At 42.7% G+C, this 23,846-nt stretch overlaps 1 protein-coding gene across 2 annotated transcripts in view; it reads left to right on the forward strand.

Moving 5' to 3' along the window:
* The window catches only part of EFR3A (EFR3 homolog A), a 648,826-nt gene that overhangs the window by 433,189 nt on the left and 191,791 nt on the right, over window positions 1-23,846 (forward strand). The window lies entirely within an intron of this gene.

Raw genomic sequence — 23,846 nt, forward strand, 5'->3', positions numbered from 1 at the left:
TACAAAGGAGGCAATTAACTACGCTGAGAGCCATACTAGCATTAGTGCAAGATTTTTTTAAGTGGGTTTTTTAGCACCTGTGTTGGGGAAGGAGTTACGTTTAAGCGCCTGTGTGGAGATCAAAAAATTAAGTGGCGGAAGCCAGAAGAGAGGTCAGAGGGGGAACAGGCACATGTCAGAAATGCTGAATGCTTTAGTAGACCCTTCCAAATCTCTGCTGCATGTCCCCCACTCACTGGCATCTGCCATTATAACTCCCACATGGCCGGTGACGGATCATGAAGGGGTTAGACATTTCTCTACCCATCTTCAGTCCCACTCTAGGACCACTAGTTTACTGCTGTCTTAGACTTTCAACCCAGAATCAATCACAGGTCACCACATTAATGCAGGTTTATGTGCATTTTATTGCGTAGAGCCTTCCATGCGGATATTTGTTTTCAATGGATTTCCTGTGCATTTCTCATTTGTATGCTGTCCCCTTATTATAACCTGTGGAGGTGCCTGCTTTTGCTGTGCACAGTAAATTAAAAAAAAAAAAAAAAAAGTGTTGACAACTAATGCCGATTTTACTACTGATCTTATTACATCGGCCCCAGTATGTTGATTACAAACCAGTATGCTCGTAAGTAAATTTTCAAAGTCTCAATTCATTATTTATCTGCATATTTTGTAAAATAAAATTAAAAACTGAAACATGCTATAGGCATAAGTATTCAAACCCTGTGTTGAGGAAGCTCAAAGTTTGCATGGATGAAAGGTATTGGCCTAATAACTGGTTTACAATTGGCCTCTACCTGTGAATCATTAAAAAAAAAAAGTAATCTTTTCTGAATAAAAAGAACCTCTAATTCCAGTACCATTGGTCAGTCTGTGAATCTGAAGGAAAGCTGTGAAAATGAAGGCCAGTCAGCATTCTAAGGAAATTAAAGATAAAGCTATAGGCACAAGATAGGAAAAGGCTAAAAATAATATCCAAATGCCTCCTATTCAGCCAGTTTCTAACCCAGTCAGTATTCTAGGATCCATATCAAGGGCGCTCAATTTATTTATAAGTCTTCCGTGCGGAACTATGTCAAAGGCCTTGCTGAAATCCAAGTACACTCTTTCTAGCGCTCTCCATTGATCCATCTCTCTTATCACCCAATCAAAGAAAATGATCAGGTTTGTCTGACAAGATTTATCTGTGGTAAACCATGTTGCCTTGTGTCTTGCAATCCATTGGATTCCAAAAATTGCACTGTCCTCTGTTTTAGGAGAGATTCCATTAGTTCACCACAGAGGTCAGACTAACCAGTCTGTAGTTCCCAGCTTCCTCCTTGATTCCACTTTATGGATAGGAACCACATCCACCCTTTTTCAGTGCACTGGGATTACTCTAAATAAGCATTGAAATGGTCAGCCAGTGAAGCTGCCTAAGTTGAAGGACCTAAATTCCCTTAATAACTTCAGATGAATCACATCCAGTGCCATCGTCTTATCTAATTTTAATTAGCTCCTCACATCCACACCGTTCTGAAAATCGATAGAGGTTTACCGGTCTTATTTGTGTTTGTTTTATGTGGTCCTGCTCTAGGCCCTTCCACAATGACCACTGAACAGAAATATTTAAGCAATTTTGCTTTTTCCTCATCAGCCTCTACATATTCACCTTTGAGTCTCACATTGCCACTTTTGCACTTCTATCACTAACATATCTTTAAAAAAAAAAAGTCATGTCCCTCTGAATTACTATATTTACTATTTTTTCTTCTAATTGAATTTTTGCATTCCTGACTACTTTTCCAGCTTCTTTTAATTTTCTAGTTATTGTCTCCTATGTTCCTCTTTCTGCAATCTCTTGTTTATGAACGATAACCTTTTCTCCCTTATCTTTTCAGCTACTTTTTTTATAAAACCATAATGGCCTCTTTTTTACCTGGAGGTAGAACTAGAAGACTGGAAGAAAATGGGAGAGGTGGAACAACAATGGGCCAAACTAAAAGGAGCAATTACAAAAGCATCAAATCTATAGGTTAGAAAAGTAAATAAAAGTAAGAGAAATAAATCTGGTTCTCAAAGCAGGTGGCTGACATAAAAGTAAAAAAAAAAAGCGTTTAAGAAATTTAAAGGATCCCAAAAAGAGGAGCACAGGGAAGAATATCTGGTGAAATTGAGGGAGACGAAGAAAGTAATCAAAGCAAAATGTCAGATAGAAGAAAGGATTGCCAAAGAGGTAAATCAAGGTGACACACATTTTTCAGATACATCAGAGAAAGGAGACAGGTCCGAAGAGGTATAATGAAATTGAAAGGTGGCAAGGATCAATGTGTGGAGAGAAACAAAGAAATGGTGGAAATATTAAACAAATACTTCAGTTCAGTGTTCACTAAAGAAGAACTGTTGCTAGTTAACAAGACTGTGGATGGGGGTGGAGTAGACAAAACTCCGTTTACAGAAGAGAATGTATGGGAAGAGCTAAGAAAGCTGAAAGTGGACAAAGCCATGGGGCCTGATGAGGTTTATCTCAGGATACTGAGGGAGCACAGAGATGTGCTGGCAGGTTCGCAGCGTGACTTGTTCAATAGATTCCTGGAAACAGGAGTGGTGCCGAGTGATTTGGAGAAGAGCGGTGGTGGTCCTGCTTCACAAGAGTAGGGGCAGAGAGAAGACTGGGAACTACAGGCCGGTTAGCCTCACCTCCGTGGTGGGAAAGGATTGTGAACTATCTACAATCCGGTGGGTTGCTCTATCCGAGGCAGCATGGATTCACTAGGGGAAGGTCCCGTCAGACAAATCTAATTGATTTTGTTTGATTGGTTGACTAGATAATTGGATCAGGGAAGAGTGCTTAATGCGATTTACTTGGATTTTAGTAAAACCTTTGATACGGTCCCACATAAGAAGACTCATGAATAAAATGAGAAGCTTAGGAGTGAGCACCAAGTTGGTGGAGTGGATAAGAAGCTGTTTGGATAGAAGACTGTGCGTGATGGTAAATGGAACCTACTCTGAAGAGAGAACGGTGTTAAGTGGAGTGTCACAGGGATCGGTGTTGGGATCGATTCTGTTCAATATCTTTGTGAGCAACATTGCAGAGGGGATAGAAGGTAAAGTTTTTCTATTTGTGGATGATACTAAGATCTGCAACAGAGTGGACATGCCGGTAGGAGTAGAGAAAATGAGATGTGATTTAAGGAAACTTGGTGGTCGAAGATGTGGCAGCTGGGATTCAGTGCCAGGAAGCTCAGAGTCATGCATCTGCGGTGTGATAATCCTAAAAAGCTGTATGTGATTGGAGGGGGGGGGGGGGGGGGGGAGGGTGAAGGGTTGTTGTACACAGAGCAAGTGAGGGACCTTGGAGTAATAATGTATAGCGATCTGAAGCCAGAGAAGCAAAGTAATAGCTAAACCAGAAGAATGCTGGGCTGCTTAGAGAAATAACCAGTAAGAAAAAGAAGGTTATAATCCCCTTGTACAGATCCTTGGTGAGGCCTCATCTGGAGTACTGTGTTCAGTTATTGAGACCGTATCTCAAAAAGGACAGAGACAGGATGGAAACGCGCCAGAGAAGGGCGACCAAAATGGTGGGTGGTCTCCATCAAATGATTTATGAGGAGAGATTGAAGGACCTAAATAAACTGGAGGAGAGGAGGTGCAGGGGAGATATGATACAGACCTTCAGATATCTGAAAAGTTTTAATGATGCACAATTCACAAACCTTCTCCATTGGAAAGAAATCAGTAGAGCTAGGCGTCACGTAATGAAATGCCAGGGAGGAAGACTCAGAACCAATGTCAGGAAATATTTCTTCACAGAAAGGTGGATGCCTGGAATGCCCTTCTGGATAAGATGGTGAAGACAAAAACAGTAAAGGATTTCTAAGAGGCTTGGTATAAACACTGTGGATCCCTAAAGGCTAGATGATGGGAATGAAGAAAAGAGTGCATGGGGTAACTTGCCGGTGTAGTGGTTATTACCCTTAACCAATAAGGCTTCATACTGTTGATGCAGCACCATCATTGCTTTCTCATTCAACAGAAGGGGGAAAAGGGGAATTAGATTTAGACAGCAACCAACAAGGACATTGAATTGTATAGTCTGGGAAAATAAGCATGGGGGTAACTTGTTGATGCAGCAGTCACTACCCTTAATCAATAAGCATGATATTTTTTATGCAACTCCAACATTGCTCTCTGCTTCAACAGCAAGAGGTAATGGTGAATAGGTATAGGAGTGACTTGAATGGTACAGTAGATACTACCATAAGCTTGCTGGGCAGACTGGATGGACCGTTTGGTCCTTTTCTGCCATCATTTCTATATTTCTGTATTTCTATATTTCCTCTTCCCTTTATTTGCGTTCCTAACAAAAAGATTAGTGGCCCTTATAATATCTCCTTTTTCTTTTACCAACTGCCCTTCTACTTCCCCTAGATTTTCCCATCCCACCTTGAGGTAGTTCCCATTTTAAGATATTTAGTTTTCTTGAAGTCTAGGACCCTCGCCTTAGAATGAAACTTCATCTCTTTGCATACTAATATTGAGCCACACCATCTGGTGGTCACTGGATCCCAGATGATTATCCACTACAACATCAGAAATACTGTGCCAGTTGATAAGCACCATGTTCAGTATCTTTCCCTCCCGTTTCGTTTCCATTACCAGTTCACAGAACAGTTTTCTCCTTGCATAAAATTCAGAATCTCTCTGCTTCAAGAAGGTACTGTAATTATTGGGATGTTCCAAACAATCTCTGGCAGATTGAAATCCCCTAGCAGCAGCATCTCTTCCCCCCCCCCCCCCCCCTCCTGAATATCCTCCATTAAATCTTTATCCATCTCTGGGGACATCTTCCTGCCAATTTGCCCATGTTTCCCGAAGTGCAGTAGGCGCTGAAGAAGCATTGCGCTGGGCATGTATGGATGACATCACTTCCTGGGAAAATCCCTTTAAGAGCGGCTGTGTGCTTGGGGCATTATCTGCTGATGTGCTCACGTTTTCTGGCATGCAGGAGACTCTGAGGAGGCACTCGTGCTGGGCGCTTGTGGACAACATCACTGCCTGGGGACCCACATAAGAACTGTGGCAGTTCAGCGCACTGAAGACGTATGCCTCTTAGGACCTTTTCTCCTGCATATCATGGGAAAAGAAAGGGGAAAGTTTTTTCATCCTTGATGGCATCAGTCCCAGTAAGGGGTTCCTATGGACTCACATTATTCCTTTAAATTCTTCTTCTATCTTGGTCTTACCTGAGTCATCCAAGACCTCTTTAAGCCCAGACTTTTGCCCCCTCCTGGACTCATCCAGTGTTATTTATTAGATGCTGGAAATTTTGGCTCTGAGAGAGGCCCCAGGTTCATCAGTTAGAATCTCCTGGAATTCTGGCTCTTGGAACTATTGATAATGTCACTCCTTCTGGAGTACCCTCTTCTGGCATATCTACAAATGGGGGTCATTTTGCGGCACCTATTTCAGCTGAAGTTCAGGCAACGAATCTGGACTCTCTACCTGTTCCAGTTACCCTTTTTTTTTTTTTTTTTAAGGAGACCCTGCTTAAAGAGCCAGTAGAATGCTCCTCTGGACATCTCCTTATGTGACATATGGAGGGCGATATCTCTCTTTGAATCAACTTTATTGAAACCTGTAGCACAGTTATGTACTTACTTATCTGAGGCTTCTTCTGACTTAGATTTGAGATTAAATAATGTTGAGTCTTTACTTTGTCATATTCAACTGTTATTAATTCAGTGCAATCAATGTGGCTGCAGTGATTAACAACCGTTTCAATTTACATTTCCATCTGGAACTAATTGAAAATAAGCTGAGATTTAAAAACCTGTGCTTTTTGAAATTTCCTCAATCACTGTTTCTGTCTGGAATTGAGTTTTTAAAAATACATATGATTAAGATTTTGCAATGACAATGGTTAAAAAGTAAAGAAAGTTAGCTAACAAAACTAAAAGCAGACAATCAGGCATAAGATTTAAAAGTGGTTTCAAAAAAGTGGGTCTTTAGAAGGGATTTAAACATGGCAAGATAGGGAGCATGATGCACCAGTTCAGGAAGACTATTCCAAATGTGAAGTGTTGTTTTAGGGGAATGAGTGGTTTTTTTTTTCCTTGATCCTTTGCATCTGGAGACCTTTTTAGCAGATATGAATCTTGGTGATTAAGTTTGGGCAGTTATTTGCAGGATTTTTAAAATTTTATCTTTATTTTTCCTTTGTCCCCCATTATATATGGACGTGATGAATTGCTTATTTTATGATAATTTGTAATCATGGTTTACCTTACTTGCATCTTTTCTTTGATATATCTCTATGGCAATGATATAAAACCTTATAAATAATAAAAATAAATAAATAAAACTACCATCTTCTCTGTCTCTGATGGAGGTCTGTATTTACATCTATATAAATAGAAGTTTCACTCCCTCTTTCCAGATTAACCCACAGTGCCGCCTCCTTACCTCGTAAACCCAGCAATGTTGTTGCTTTAATATTGTTCTTTATATATAATGCCATGCCTTCCTTCTTACCTGGTCCTTCCTGAATAAATTGTAGCTGGGTAAAAATATATCACAGTCATGGTTTTCCGTCTACCAGGTTTACATGACAGCTACTGTATATAAATCAGCTTCTTTCGGGACTTTATTCCCCATACTATGAACATTAGTGCACATAGCTTTACTAAGTTGCGTTCTTTTCCTTTATTTCCCATTTCTATCAGATGTATATCATGTTTTACTTGCCTTAGGGTTTTGTTCACGCCATCGCCCTGCTCCATAGGTTTGCCATTCTGTGTTGAAAGACACTGTGCCCCTTCTTCGACAAGTGGATCCCATCTCTGCTCAGTAACCCAGGAAGCCAAAACGCTCACATTGATGCCACCTACACAGCCATTCAGTTATCTCCAGAAAGCGCGCTTCACTGCCTGGGCCCTTATCCTTAACTGGGGATTTTCACCCATAAAGATTCTACTGTGCAGGATCTTTATCCTGTTATATTCTGTACCATCTCTAAGATAAAGCGCCACTCCCCACTAATTTGATTCACCCTATCATTGTGATATTTGTACCATAATATAGCACTGTCTAATTGGTCATCCTCCTTCCACCAGGTCTTTGAGATGCCAATTATATCTCCCTTTTCATTCAGTGCTCTATATTCTAACTCTCTATCTTAATTATTTTACTTCTGGCATTAGCATATAGACATTTCAAAGTATATTTATTTTATTTGTATTAACAATCTGCTTATCTGTTTACAGGAGTAATTTGGACTATTTTAACTCATATGGTTCTTTATTAATAGGCACATGGGCTACTTTTGCTTTTATTGGAACCTCTTCATTGAGGTGCCCTGTCATTTTTGAATCCTTTGACAATACATCCCTCTGAACCATGTGCTACTAGTTTAAAAGTTGTTCTGTATCCTTTGTGAAAGTTAACACTTGCAGCCTTTTTTCACCCTTTCAGAATAGGCTCCCCCCTTCCCCAAAGTGTTGCTCAGTTCCTAACAAAACTAAAGCTCTCTTCCCTACACCATTGTCTCATCCACACATTGAGACTGGAACTCTATCTGCTGCCGGGGCCCTGTGCATGGAGCATTTCAGGGAATGCTCTCCTGGAATTTCTGGATATTAACTTTATACCTAAACCTAAATTTGGCTTTGAGAGCCTCCTTCCTATGTCGGTGCCCACATATGCTATGACAGCTGTCTCTTCCCCAGGACTTTCTAAAATCCTATCTAGCTGACACACAAGGTCTGCCACCTTCACCCAAGCAGGCAAGTTAGTCAGCGATCTTCATGTCTACCAGCCACTCAGCTATCTACATTCCTAATTTTCAAATCACCAGCTATGACTGCCTACCTAACCCTTCCCTCCAGGGCACTAGCCCTTCAAGATTCATCCTCAGTGTGAAGATCCCTTATATCATCAAGGTCTGCTACTCTGGCCTCCAGAGATCGGACTTGTTCTCTGAGGCCCAGGAGCTCTTTGCAACGGGCGCACCAACTAGTAGATAATCATACATGTGCCACTTGGTGCAAAAGGCTGGAAGGCCCCATCTCACTGCTGGACTGCTGTCCACATCTTAATATGGTTGAATTCTTAGTATATTTAGGTTGCTATGGGAGTAGGGATGTGTAAATCGGAGTCCTTTAATCTAACTGTTAAGGGCTAGGTCACTCCCTAGTTTTAGATAAATCCATGATTTATTTTTAATTTGAAAATGTCCTCTTATTTGCAATAATATAAATCATAGAATGATCTTAAGGGGCTAGTGAGAGTTGGGTTGGATGAGGGGGAAGAAAGACACTAAAAGAAATTACCTACCTTTCCTTAATCAAGGCGCACACACAAACCAAAAGACATCACTCACCTTTCCTAGTTTTCCTTCTAATCAAGGTGCATACATAAACCAAAAGAATTTTTTTAAAAAGACTGGGAAAGGCAGGCCACCTCCTCCAGAAGGTGTGTGTACCCCAGTCATAACAAAAACAAAAACCAAAACAGGAAAGGCATGCAGCCTCCTCCAGGCTGTGTGTGCCCTGCCTTTCCTCTATGGTCCCTTTCTAAGTGCTGCACTTCCCCCCTCCTCCATAACCTTTTCCTAAGTGAATTCCAAGCTTAACTCCTCCCACCATTGAGCCTTCCCACCTGTCCTTTTCTGCTAGTAGTCCCTTCCCTAGTCTTCTCTCTCCTACTATGGCCCCATCCCAAATGTTCTTCTTCCGCCCTTTTCCCTCCTGTTAAGGCCCCTATCTGTGTGCTTTCACTCTTGCCCTCTCCTCCCTGTGGCCCCCTTCTGTCCTGCCTTCTTCTCTCCCACTTCACTCCCCACCATGACTCTACTATTCACGCAGTGCAACTCTTTTTCCCTCACTGTTTAGGCCAGCAGGACAGCTAGAACACATGTAGCGGGTGCCAGAAATGTTCATCAGATTATTACCCTGCCTCCTCTGGTCCTGTGGAGCAGAGGCTGTTGAAAATGCTGGTGGTAGTGCACTTCCTTATTCCTCATGATAGCGATCAGCTGCATTCTTCCACACCTCCTCTCCATGCTGGTTTTGGCATTTTGAAGCTGCAATCTTCTCAGTTCAGCACAGAATCAACCAGCAGCAGTATTAGAGGAGAGTTCCTCAGAGGTGAGGTCAGCCTGCTATTTTTCTCAACAGTTGTACTATAGTTTCTTCCCTTCTGATGGTCCCATTGATTCCTTAGAGTCCATGGATCCCAGGTTGGAACTATAGCAGCCAGAAACAGAGAAAATTATGGCAGAAAAAGACCAAACGGTCCATCCAGTCTGCCCAGCAAGCTTATGGTAACCCTACAAGTCACCCCCTTACTTGTTTCCCAAACTGTCAAAGTCAGGGCCCTTGTTGGTTGCTGTCTGAATCAAATTCCCCTTTTCCTCTTTTCCCCCGACGTAAAAGTAGAAAGCAATATGAAGTTGTATCAAGAGTATGAAGGCTTATTTGTTAAGGGTAATAACTGCCACACCAGCAAGTTACCCCCATGCACTCTTTTCATTTCCATCTCTGAGACCTTGGCCTTTAGGGAGCCATAGTGTTTATCCCATGCCCCTTTGAAATCTTTCACTGTTTTTGTATTCATCACCTCCACCAGAAGGGAATTCCAGGCATCCACCACCCTCTCCGTGAAGAAATATTTCCTGACTATTCTGAGTCGTCCTCCCTGGAGTTTCATTACATGACCCCTAGTTCTACTGATTTCTTTCTAGCGGAAACGGTTTGTTGATTGTGCATCATAAAACCTTTCAGGTATCTGAAAGTCTGTATCATATCTCCCCTGCACCTCCTCTCCTCCAGGTTATACATATTTAGGTCCTTCAACCTCCCCTAAGTCATTTGATGGAGACCCCCCAACCATTTTAGTTGCCCTTCTCTGGAGCGCCTCCATCTTGTCTCTGTCCCTTTTGAGATACGGTCTCCAGAACTGAACACAATACTCCAGGTGAAGCCTTCCGAAGGACCATGTACAAGGGGGGGACTATCACTTCCTTTTACTTATTGGTTATTCCTCTCTATGCAGTTCAGCATTCTTCTGGCTTTCACTATCGCCTTGTCACATTGCTTCCCCATCTTTGGGTTGCTAGACACTATCACCCCAAGGTCCCTCTCTTGCTCCCTGCACAACAGCCCTTCATCCCCCAAGTTGGATTATCACTCCAGATGCATGATTCTGCATTTCTTGGCATTAAATCCCAGCAGCATCTCCGTTAATTTTTCCACACCAAGGTGAGGTTAACAGGCCTGTAGTTTCCAGCTACCTCTCTACTCCCATTCTTGTGAAGCAGGACTATCACCGCTCTTCTCCAATCACTTGGCACCTCTCCCGTTTTCAAGGATCTGTTGATTACTTTCTTCGTCTCCCTCAGTTTCACCAGATATTCTTCCTTCTGCCCTTCCCTTTAGGATCCTTTATATTTCTTGAACGCTGTTCTTTTTTATTTTATTTTATCTGCCACCTCCTTTGAGAACCAGATAGGTTTCTTATTTCTCTTGCTTTTGTTTATTTTTCTAACATATAGTTGCCTTTATAATTGCTCCTTTTAGATGGGCCCACTGTTGTTCCACCTCTCTCATTTTCTCCCAATCTTCTAGTTCTCCCTCCAGGTACTACCCCATTTCCAAAAAGTCCGTATTTTTGAAATGCAAAACTCTGTTTGCGTGACTTCTCCATATCCTATTTGCGAATTCAAATCATAACGTTTGATGATCACCAGTGCTGAGGTGGGCACCTTCCTGAACATTAGAGTCATTATCTACTTCTGTTAGATTCTGTAGAAGGGATTCTCCAGTCTACGTACGGCAGATTAAAATCTTCAACAATCACCACTTCTCCCTTCTTTCCTACCTTTTGTATGTCTGGCTAGATATCTGCCTAGTTCTTCCATGTGATTCAGAGGCCTGTAAACCAAGCCAGTAAAAATAGATTCATCAACTTTTTATTTTATTTTTTTTAGGATGGCCTATAATGCTTCTTCTTTTCCCCCATCTTCCTTGCAGCTCAGTTGCTTGGATATTGTTTTTGACATAAAGAGCTTTTTGACACTACACTACTCTACTCTACACTACTCTAGAAGGCCATATATTTTTAATTTTAGAAAGTTTGCTATGTGGTGTGAAGCCAGGGTCTTAAATCCTTTCTCTTGGTCATGTTTTCTGTGCTCTCTTTTATGTCCATGTTCTTATGTATTTTGCTAATCATAGAAAGGAGTCAGGTATTCTCTGTAACTATAAATAAAATGTGAAGAAGTTCTACAAATACGGTTGGAGTTCTTCCATGACCTACTGCAACTGTAGTGCTCAACCTATCACAAGTACAGTACAACAAGAAAGGGAGACATAATAGGAAGTAATAGGGCATAGGTATGCAGCATGTTTTTGCCTAGATCCTATGCAATACTGTATTGGAACACACTTTTTATTAGTACTGCTTTACATTTTCAGTTTGGTTTTTTTATTTGTTTATACTTTTGTCATATTTTCCTTTAAGCTTTTGAGGAGTTTGACCTAGTTACAAGTGATTATCTAATATAGCAACATCTTGATTAAGCATAGTTAACACAAACCATGTAAAAACCATTCACAGCTGACAACAGGACAATAATCATCTAATTAAGTGACAGAGAGAATAGGATAAGGTCACAGGCAAACTTGTCAAAAGAGCAATTAATAAGGACATACTTCATTTTGGTAAACAGTTGAGTACATCTTCATTTTGTCATTTATGAATCTAAGCTTTAATTAAGAAATTCATTACCCATTGCTTTCCACTTGACTTGAAGACAGCTGAATTAGTCTTAGAACAGAAATGATATAGATTTTTATATTTTACATCCATGTTTATGGGGGATAAGTCTTTTTGCATACAGTAGCTACAATCAAATATTATAAATTTCATTCTATATTTCATGTAAGAGTTGCCACAGTATAAGATTCAACACAGCCAAAGGCATTGTATCTTATGAAAGGAATATCAGTTGCAGTTCTTTTGTTAGTGTAGTGCACCAAAGGGAAGTATTTAGCATATTTAGGGTCCTTCATTTACAGTTTAAACCGATGTTCACCAATAAATTCAGACATTTTTCCAAATGTGACAATCAGTTTAAACTGATGTTCACCCTAATTTTAGACTGATTAATAAGCTGCTGCGTCCCAAAGCCCATGCTGTTGCAAGTCCCAACCTCCACCAGTGAAAGCGCTCACCCTCTAGTGCCACCCATCCCATGTTTCAAGTCCTGCCTGCTCACCCCCCAAGCAGTCAAAGTGCCTGCTGTCTGGTGCTATGAATGCATTTCAAGCAGCCCTGTCCACCAGAAGCACTTTACGGCAGACTCTGCTAGCCCTGCAGAAAAGCCACCACTTGTAAGAATGAAGTCTGTTGCAATGTGTGTATGTGTGTGGGAGGGGAACAGATTCTCCATAGGTTGGGAGGAGAGAGAGAGGAGCATGTTAGGCAGGGGTTGGGGGTAGAGATGTGGATGTTGCTGGGTGGAAAATCTGATAATGGCTTCTGTCCACTAAAACAAACTGTATTTACCCAGAAAAATGAGACATTTTTTCAGATGATTTTCTCCTGTTTTGATTATCATAATAAACCCTGATAAATTGATGGGAAAAATAAAGAACGATGAAAACAGAAAATGAAGAGCCATATGCATATTACATTGCAAGTTTATGCAGTATACTACTATAGCTATTTCATAAACCAATCTGAATGTGTGCAGATTGCTTTGCTGTTTGGAGCCAGGACCATATTTTGAAATATTCAATGTATAACTCCAAATTTACTGTTTGTGCCTTCTAAAGTATAAAGGAGAGTAAAAAGATTTGTTGAAACTCCCTAGTGAACATTTCCCAGTTTTTTTCTTACAGTGTTGCTGTGCACATGTCTGAGGATTAAAGAAAAGTATTTCTTATCACGTAGACCTCTTTTAAGTTTCCAGACACAGAACTCCAAGTTTAGAGCAGTAGAAATGTCATTCTGCAAAGCATTGATTCCCTTAGTGAAAGCACACATATGGACATTAAAGTTAGTCTCTAATTAATACATTTTTAAATTAATTCCATGACTACTGTTCTACTGTGCTTCTGTGATTATTATTATTTTTTTTTTACTGGAGGCCCCTTGTTCACTTTGTATTTCTGTTTTTGTTGATTTCTTCCTATGAATATTGTGATATTTTGTGGTTTTTTCATTACTGCCTTGTAGACTTTTCTATTTTTATTTTTATGATGCTTTGTTTTTATGATCATGATCATATACCCCTCCCTGTACTGTTGAAGAGTGGGTAATTAGAATAAATAGTAGCACCTGTTTTCCTGTGATATTGTGGCATGGATTAGAAAATCTGGCCCTTGTAGCAGAATTGACTATTGGAATTGTAGGAAACTGGAGCTGGGGCAGTCATTTTACTGTAACTGAGAGGATATACCCTATCTTTCTCCTCCAGGATCAATTCTACCACTCACCCCACTTCCCCCTCCACCTGCTGATTCACCCACTCATTGGCAGGCAGTAAGAGAAAAACAGTAGGGACAGACTGTGTCACCTTCTTTGCTTCCCAAGGCAAAGCTAACAGTTTGAAACACACAGAACACTATAGAGAAATTTCTAGAGTCCTGTGTGGTTCAAACCTCGTTTGGCTGTTGGCAGCAAAGGAAGACTGTGCAATGAGGTGCAACAATACTCCTCCTACTTTTGTAAAGCTAAGCAGGATGGGGAGGTGGTATGAGAGAGGACTGGCACCCAGGAATGGGGGGAGGGGGTGTTGAGAGAGGGAATTTTGTTTGTGTGAAAGAGAACAAACTAAATTCTCCCAGTTAAAGCAGGATGGTTGTCCTCACATATGGGTGGCATCATCGGATGCAACCCTATCACGGAACACTTTTGTCAAAGTTTCTAGAATTTTGACTGGCACACTGAGCATACCCAGCTTGCCACTAATCCTGCATCCAGCAGGGGTCCCCCTTCAGTCTCTTTTTTTTTCTGTGCAGCAGTTGCCTCGCGGTTCTTAAGAGCTCTGTGAGAATTTCTCACAACTTTTATCTCACAGAACTTTTCTCATATTTTTCAAAATTTTTCTGCGTCCTGGGGTTTCCCATCGACCGCCGTCCTCCGATAATGCTGGTAATTTTTTACCACGTTCTTTGCAGTTGATTCCCGGCGGTGCTTCCATCGGTGCCCGACGACCACCGACTGCGCGCCACCTCCTATTTTCTCAAAATGGCAACCGGTTTTTGGAAGTACCCCGACTGCTCGAGGACTATGTCCATTACGGACCCTCATAACATCTGGGTCTTATGCTTGGGGCCTTCCCACGACGATCAACAGTGCACCAGTTGTGCCCAAATGACCCAAAAGGCCGCAGGGTCCGCTTAGAAAAGATGGAACACCTGTTCAAATCTAAGTGCTTGTCTCCGTCTACTCCGGCCAAGAGTGCACAGAGTCGGAAGCCGTCTTCTTCATGGACTCCGTCTGCATCGACGTTTCAACACCATCGAGACACCGGTGACCGGCTGTCACTTGCATCTTCACGCTCAAAGGCATCAACATCCTCGACGCTGGAGAAGGACTGGGCCGAACATCAAGAAAAGCACCATCATTGACACAGACGTGAGCCTTCATCCGATACCGGCACAGGCAAGCCATAGACATCGACTGAGCCGCCGTCCAAGAAGTCCCGAGGAGAGGAGCCCCCATCCTTCTCTGGACCGGGGACACCAAGGCGTTCCCCCACCTGCACCGGTGCCGGGAGCCGAGACTTCACAAATTCCTGTGGAACCTCCAGCAAAGCATATTCAGCTCCAAACCTAGCTGCTGTGTTGCCAACACCAGCCTTTCGGGAGGAATTGGACCAGATGGTCCAAGAGGCAGTCCAAGCACTTCGTGGATTCCAATCACCACCGGCGCAGACTCCCATGCCGACGCCTAATCCGGTGCCTACTATGCTGGCTCCACTCCTCGAACGATTGGACACCCTGATCGGTGCACTTCCATCAGTGCCCGTTCCTTCCAGACTAGCGGCACCTCCAAGACCATCGATTCCTCCACCGGCTTCGATCCCAATTCCTTTGTCTTCGAACAAGGAAGAACCTCCACCGATGCTGGAGCCGATTCCAGGACCGTCGGGTGCTCTTACTTCCTGACGACGGTTACGGCGGTTACTACCCCAAACCAAATGTGCCTGATACTTCACTTTCGATGCACATCCAGCATAGCTCTCTGCTCCAACGGCAGGGGAGAAGAAAAACTGATACTTCACGCATACCCAGCATAGCTTCAATGGCAGGGGAGAAGAAAAAAGGATTCACACTCACAAAGCGGGGAGTAGCTGGCTTGTTACGGCGGTTACTACCCCAAACCAAATGTGCCTGATACTTCACTTTAGATGCATATCCAGCATAGCTCTCTGCTTCAACGGCAGGGGAGAAGAAAAACAACCAATAAGGGCTGTATAACATAGTCTGGGTTAAAACAAATAAGCATGGGTGTAGCTTGCTTATTGCGGCGGTTACTACCCCTACTACCCCCTAACTAATCAAGCTAGATATTTCACTTGAATGCAGCTCCATCACTGCTCTCTACATTAATGGTGGGGGAGGAAGGGAAATAGAACCAAGAGCTAAAAGAAACAGATAAGTATGAGAGAAAAAATGTGTGAAGCTTGCTGGGCAGACTGGATGGGCCGTTTGGTCTTCTTCTGCCGTCATTTCTATGTTTCTATGTTTCTATGAAAACACCAATAGCATCAGTGCCACCGACGTCCTCTGTGCCGCCTCCCCCTGTCTGTGCCGCCATCTTTTCCATCGGTGCTACCTCCAGATCCGGCTGGATTTGGACCTTTGCCTCCATCTGAAGGCCCGCAGGGTGGAGGAGATCCATCATATGACCCTTGGGGGTGATGATTCCTCTGACTCTCAGGACTCCAAAGACCTTCTGTCAGAGCCTTCACTCCCAGAAGAACGCTGCTGCTCCCCTCCAGAAGACCTCACATTTGCTAACTACATAAAAGAGATTTGAAACCATCCCTTTTAAACTGCAAACTTAGGAGGATGTCAGGCATAAAATGCCAGAGGTACTTCAATTTGTGGATGCCCCAAGGAGGTGATAGCAGTTCTAGTCCACGAAGTCCTGCTTGACCTGTTACACCGTATTTGGGAACATCCTGGTATAGTCCCACCAGTGACCAGGAAAACTGACGCCACATACCTGGTTCAGTCAGTTCCAGTTTTCAAAAAAGCCAGCTACCCCACCACTCTGTGGTGGTTGAGTCCGCCAAGAAGAAGGCTAAGAGGTCCTGGCCTCATTAATCTGCCCCTCCTGGCAAAGAGCAAAAGTCCTTGGACGCCTTCGGCCGAAGAGTGTTCCAGGGATCTATGCTTATGGCACGCACAGCAGCCTATATTCAAGGAATCTCTGGAAACAAGTCCAAGACTTCTCCGAGACCCTGCCAGAAGAATTTCAGGAGGGACTGACTGCTATCCTCTAGAAAGGTGGGATGCTGGGAAACACGAGGTCAGAGCAATGTATGACATCTTCAAGACTGCCTTCAGAGTCTCAGCAGCGGGAATAAGCGCCAGGCGCTGGGCATTGCTCAAATCTTCTGACTTATGCTAAGAAGTCCAGGACAGGTTGGCAGATCTTCCATGCACAGGGGACAATCTGTTTGGCGAGAAAGTTCAGGAGGCAGTGGCGCAACTCAAAGATCACCAGAGACCTTGCGCCAACTGTCCACTGTTCCCTCAGACTTCTTATCTATCGCCAAGCCATTTAAACGAGAACCTAGGAGGCTATCCTATGAACCACATAGGTTTTACCCTCCTCCATCTCACACTCGACCATCCATTCCCTCTCAAAGAGGTCAGCCTCGTCAGCATAGACCCCCGAAAGCCCAACCAGCTCCTCAGACTGGTTCTGATTCGGGGTTTTGACTCCCTTCTAGAGAGCAGTAGTCAACCTCCCTGTCCAACTATCTTTCCTGTGGGAGGCCGCCTGTGCCAATTTGCCAACAAATGGCACACAATCACTACCGACCGCTGGGTCCTTTCCATAGTAACCCACGATTACCATCTAAATTTCCTTACACTACCACTGGACTCTCCACCATGTCCGGCTTGGAGTCTAACAGACCACACTCCACTCCTCGAGGAAAAACTCTCCATCCTCCTGCAGTCCAATGCCTTGCAACCGGTTCCACGATTGCAGCGAGGAAAAGGGTTCTACTCTCGATATTTTCTGATTCCGAAAACGTCTGGTGGCATACATCCTATACTGGACCTTCGTGCCCTAAACAAACATCTCCACAAGGACAAGTTCAGTATGGTTACCTTGGGCCCCATCCTCCCTCTCCTACAAGGAGGAGATTGGCTCTGCTCTCTAGATCTCCAGGAGGCGTATGCCCATATAGCCATATCCCCTCCTCATCGAAAATAGATTCATAGTAGGTCACAGGCATTTTCAATACAGAGTTCTGCTGTTTGGCCTAGCATCAGCACCCTGAGTATTTATGAAATGCCTGGCAGTAGTAGCAGCTTACCTAAGGCAACACAGTATCCACGTCTATCCGTATCTAGACAAGTGGCTGCTCAGAGGTCCATCCTAGGAGGTAGTACTTCAGTCCCTCCGTCTTACCATACAGCTGCTACAGTCCTTGAGGTTTCTCATAAACCATCTCAAATCACATCTGACTCCGTCACGGACCCTCTTGTTCATCGGAGCAGATCTAAACATCATTCAAGCCAGAGCGTTCCTCCCAAATGACCGAGCACACATGCTCACCTGCACTCAACGGATGTAACCTTCCTTAACCCAACCAATTTTGCTGAATTCTGTAAATATGTAATTTTATGCCTCTCGCTGCATTCTGTAAATAGTTGTGTTTCCATTAGTTTTTACCTTTCGTTCCTTTGTACCACTCTTTTAATCTCACTTCTGCCTTTACTTTAATCTCCTTTATTGTTTTGTCCTGTTACCCTTTTCCCCTGTTCATTGTAACTTCCATTTCCATCTCTTTCTTTGTTATAATGTAAACCGATATGATGTGCATTTTAATGTCTGTATAAAAAAAAAAATCTGTTAAATAAATAAATAAATGTTGTCAACCTTAGCCAAAGCAGTACATACTCACCACACTACTACAGCTCGTCACCTGCTAGCCTTACTAGGTCACATGGCTTCTACAGTTCACGTTACCCCAATGGCTTGACTAGCAATGAGAGCAACACAATGAACTTTAAAATTCCAGTGGTCCCAATCACACCAACCCTTGTCCCACATTGTCCATGTCACCAGCCAGCTTCGACTCTCACTAGCTTGGTGGATACAGGAGTCCAATCTTCAGATAGGACTACCTTGTCAACCTCCAGATCCTCAGATTAACCACATGCCTCCATCCTGGGTTGGGGAGCCCATGTCAACAAACTACAAACCCAGGGAACCTGGACCACAGCAGAAGCAAAGCACCAGATAAATTTTCTGGAGCTCAGGGCGATACACTATGCCCTATTCGCATTTCAAGATTGCCTGTCTAACAAGGTAGCCCTAATTCAAACAGCAACCAGGTAGCGATGTGGTACCTCAACAAGCAAGGGAGTAGAGGCTCTTACCTGCAATGCCAGGAGGCGGCGCAGATCTGGGCCTGGGCTTTCTCCCATTCCATGATATTGAGAGCAACCTACTTGGCAGGTGTGGACAATGTGATGGCGGACAATCTCAGCCAGACCTTTCATCCCCACGAATGGTCCCTAGATCCCACTGTAGTGAACACAATTTTCCACCAGTGGGGCGCCCGCAGATAGACCACTTTGCGTCACTTCACAACCACAAAGTAGACCAATTCTACTCTCTATACCACAGCCGCAAGACACCTACAAGGGATGCCTTCGCCCACTCATGAGCAACGGATCTTCTATACATATACCCTCCGATTGCACTCATCAGCAAGAGTCTCGTGAAGTTGACGACAAGACCGGGGCACAAAGAGTCTCATAGCCCCATATTAGCCACGGCAGGTTTGGTTGCCCATCCTAAGCGACCTCTTAGTCCAGTAACCAATTCGCCTGGGCACAGATCCAACTGTAATAACCCAGAACAACGGACTGTTGCATCTTCCGAACCTCCATGCCCTGTCTCTGAAAGGTTGATTCTACAATCCTTTAACCTTTCTACAAACAAGACTGAAGGGGGACCCCTGCTGGTTGCAGGGTTAGTGGCATGCTGGGCATTCTCAGTGTGCCTGTCAAAGTTCTAGAAACTTTGACAAAAGTGTTCGTGATAGGGCTCCATCCGATGATGTCACCCATATGTGAGGACTAACATCCTGCTGTCCTGGGAGAATACCTGTTACAGGTAAGCAATTCTGCTTTATTTTAATACTCATGCAAGACTGGAAAACTACAGTATTTCTATAATGTTTAGCAAAATGTACATTGTATAATATGCAAAGAATTCTAGAACCTTTTCTGCAGAATTTTTTTACTGCAGAATTTACACCAAGCTTTCAGTACATACGTGCATGAAAATGCATAACATATGTTAGTGATTTGCCATTTAAACTTGCTAATTTTGTTTGATATGTAAACATTCTGATTTAGCTTGCTGGATCTTAACATCCATCTTAAATTTCAAAATAAATAATTACCTGAGGCTAACTGCAGCCTTTGAATGTGCCGTCAGTGATTTAAAACAGGAATAGGGATAGCCAACTCCAGTCCTCAAGAGCTACAAACAGGCCAGGTTTTCAGAATATCCACAATAAATATGCATGAGCTAGATTTGCATGTGCTGCTTCTATTCTGTGCATATCTAGCTCATGCATATTCATTGTGGATATCCTGAATACCCAGCCTGTTTGTGGCTCTCAGGGACCTGAGTTGGACACCCCTGATTTTAGAATGTTTGTGAAGACATAAAAGTAACATCCCTAAATGAGGACAGAGTTTTCCATTGTAAAGTTTCAGTAGAACAAAAGAACTAAGGTAAATTTTTAATTACAGGACAAGAGAGTAAGATCTCTAGATGGTTATTAGCATTGTTTCATGACAGAGTAGCAAAGTGCTTACCAAGATGCTTCTATAAATTATAACATAGCAGTAAACTGAATCTACTATGTTGGGTATTAATTACCATGCCTTGCATTTTTATTTTCCTCTACAATCTGCTTCAAAGGAAAATATCTTCTGATTGCAGTATTCATTTATAGTAAGCTATGATAATAATCCTGCACTTTAATATCCATAGAGTCCCTGGGATGATGGCACTAAATGATGAAATACTCTACCCACTCGGCACAACCCCTCGGTTGTCCTGTTGCATAAAGTCTTGAAGCTGCTTGAAAAATATTCTGTAGTATATTGGACTCTCTATTCAGCTGCAGCAGAACAGGCTCCCAGCTTTCTCCTGTAGTGTTACCCAGCCAGTGGCTTTGCTGGGGTTCTGAGTGCATGTAGTTAATTACTAAATTCTTCCTATTGCAGTTTTCCAGATTCTGTAAAATGATTACAGGTCAACAGGCTCCAGAATTCCTTCTTTGACAATACAATGTTTGCAGATCTGGAGGAGTTTCAGCACATCTGGATCAGTTCTCTCTCTTACCTATAGTATCAGCTCAGTTGATCTCAAGGCAATTCCTATTACACTGTATTGTCCCAGCAGTAATTCAGATACAAAAAATGATCAGACTTTTCTACACAGTGAAATCTGGAGTTATTCCCTCCTTTGTGATCTTAGTGTCTACAAAAGATGGTTCCAGTTTTACATCCTCCATTATTATATAGTGCTGTTAGCAATTTTCAGTAGAAAACAGTTGGATGGCCACCAGACCCAAACCACAAGTGAGCCAAAACAGGGAAAACATAAATCTTTAATTAGTGCTGTATCATCCATTGGGATTAGCCTACTGGTCACAGAAAAATCAAATAGTAGTGCTAAAACTGTGGCACCCAAAATTAAACAAACCAAACTATTTTCCATTATTTCAGATATAAACCAAATACAAATCCATCTTTCAAAGTTGGACAGCTAAGTCCTGCCCTGACTCTTCATGTCAAAATGTTTCTCAGACTATGAATTTTTATCTTGAATTCAGATGAAGTCATAAAATTAAGCTTGATTTAAAGTTTATTATTAGGTATCTTGTTTTGCTCTTTGTTTTCCTACCAGAGTGAATACGTTAATACTTTGATCTGTATTTTTCTCTACTATGACTCCGAAACTTCACACTCTGAGCAACACACTTATCAGATTTAAAAAAAAAACAAAACTATAAAGACTGGAAAAAAAAATCAGACAAATTTGTAAATGCTCAACTTCTCTTTACAATGCCCAAGAATATCTTAAGCTACCAATGATGAACCATTCTGAGCTTTTCTTCTGAGGTTAATTAGACTTAACAGAGATTTAAAAAATAAAGCCTACAAAGATATAGCTGAGGTTTCCATACCATCTCAGGTATGCACCACTAAGTTCATGATAAAAGTTGCAATGGTGCTACACACTGAGAATCTTAAAGAATTTTCTTCCTACCAAATGAAAACTGATTGCTGAATGTATGAATGAATGTTTACAATTTTCTCTCTTCACTTTTAAGTGGAACGTCAAAGATTAGAATATATACAGTGTAGATATATATATGCATGCATATATATAAATATATATATTTTCCATTTTATTTTTTCAGAAGCACAAAGCCTGTTTTTCTTCTTCCCAGCTCTCTGTTTGGAAACTGTTGGTGCAGCAGTACACTATAGTAGGGATGTGAATCAGGCTTCGGACGATTGAAAATATCGTCGATATTTTCAAAATTGTCAGAAATCGGGGGCTCTCCCAAAACAATAGGAAAACCCCACGATATTGATCGTGGGGTTCCCCTTATCATTTTGGGGGAGGGCGGGAAAAACGGCACACAAAAATAACCCCTAAACCCACACCGACTCTTTAAAAGTAACCCCTTAGCTTCCCCCACCCTTCCGACCCCCCCCCCCCAAAAACCTTTTTACAGGTACCTGGTGGTCCAGTGGGGGTCCCGGGAGCGATCTCCCGCTCCGGGCCGTCCTCCGGCTACCGGGCCGTCCTTTGCCCTTACCTTGTGACAGGGTATCCGTGCCATTGGCCGGATCCTGTCACATGGTAGGAACACTGGATGGCCGGCGCCATCTTGTGCTCCTACCATGTGACAGGGGCTGACCAATGGCACCTGTAGGCCCTGTGACATAGTAAGGGCAAGGCTATCGGCACCATTTTGGTTCCTGGCACCCGACGGCACGAGTGCAGGAGATCGCTCCCGGACCCCCGCTGGACCCCCAGGGACTTTTGGCCAGCTTGGGGGGGCCTCCTGACCCCCACAAGACTTGCCAAAAGTCCAGCGGGGGTCCGGGAGCGACCTCCTGCACTCGGGCCGTATTGCCAGTATTCAAAATGGCGCCGGTGCTAGCCTTTGCCCTCATATGTCACATAGTGACATATGAGGGCGCCGGCCATCCAGTGCTCCTACCATGTGACAGGATCCGGCCAATGGCACGGATTCCCTGTCACAAGGTAAGGGCAAAGGACGGTCCGGTAGCCGGAGGACGGCCCTGAGTGGGAGATCGCGGAAGATCGCTCCCGGGACCCCCACTGGACCACCAGGTACCTGTAAAAAGGTTTTGGGGGGGTCGGGAGGGTGGGGGAAGCTAAGGGGTTACTTTTAAAGAGTCGGGGTCAGTTTTTTGTTTATCGGCTGGGCAGCCGATAAACAAAACGCGATCGGGCCCGATGGGAAAAAACCCACATGTGAATCTGAACCGGAATCTGAACCGATTCCGGTTCCGATTCACATCTCTACACTATAGTACAGTGTGCAGCCAGTAACACTATAGAAATGATTAGTAGTAGTTCATGAAACAGTTAACTGCATGGCATTCTGGGAAGAGTTCTTTTCTGTTAGTCTTTCCAGCAATTTGTTTGCAAGTTTAAAATGGATTCTATTTTTACCTTTTTTATTTTTAATTCTTGGACATATTTTCCCAGTCTTTTCTCTGTAAAGGTAGAAGTTTCTTTAAGGAGAAGAGAGACATTTTAACAAACGAACAGAGAAACATAGAAGATATCAGCAGAAAAAAAAAATCACTTAAAAACATAAGAAATGTCATACTGGGTCAGATGAGTGGGCCATTGAGGCCAGCCTTCTGTCTTCAACAATGGCCAAACCAGACCTTTTGGAATAAATATTCAGCATATCCATTCACATTTTATCCCCATTTCTTGGTTGTCAGAGGTTGCCTTCCCCAAGATTAATGATTGTTAATGGACCTGTCCTCTAGAAACTTGTTCTACCTTTTTATACCCAGATATTCTATCCACAGCTTAATTATGTGCAGACTGGAAAAAAATAGTTTTAAATCTACTATCAATTATTACCATTCTTTCTTTACTACTTCCATACCATTTGGACAGTGACATTTTATGCCTGCCTGTTGTGCTGTTACAGGTCTTGTTACTATACTTTAGGACAGACTGCATCCTTAGTTCTGCTCAAATGCACTCCCTATTTTTTATTTAATATCAGTCTCTTTCCATAACCTGAACCTGATGTTTATTTATTGGGTTAGTTCCAGTCTCTTTCACACTCAGGGATTTGCAGGGTAATCATTATGAAATTAGATGGGTGATTTCAAGGAGTCATGTGGACATTTTCTTCTGAGGTGAAAAACACACACATTTTTTTTTTTTTTAAATCAGAAAGCTCATTTGGAGAAATGTCATATTTTCCTCTAGGAAGAGCTAGAATACTTCCTATTTGTAGCACAAGTTCATGTATGTCTTTCTTAGATAAGAGGTACTGTGTGTATCCTGAC

The sequence above is a fragment of the Rhinatrema bivittatum genome, chromosome 2 (assembly GCF_901001135.1).
Source record: "Rhinatrema bivittatum chromosome 2, aRhiBiv1.1, whole genome shotgun sequence".
NCBI lineage: Eukaryota > Metazoa > Chordata > Amphibia > Gymnophiona > Rhinatrematidae > Rhinatrema > Rhinatrema bivittatum.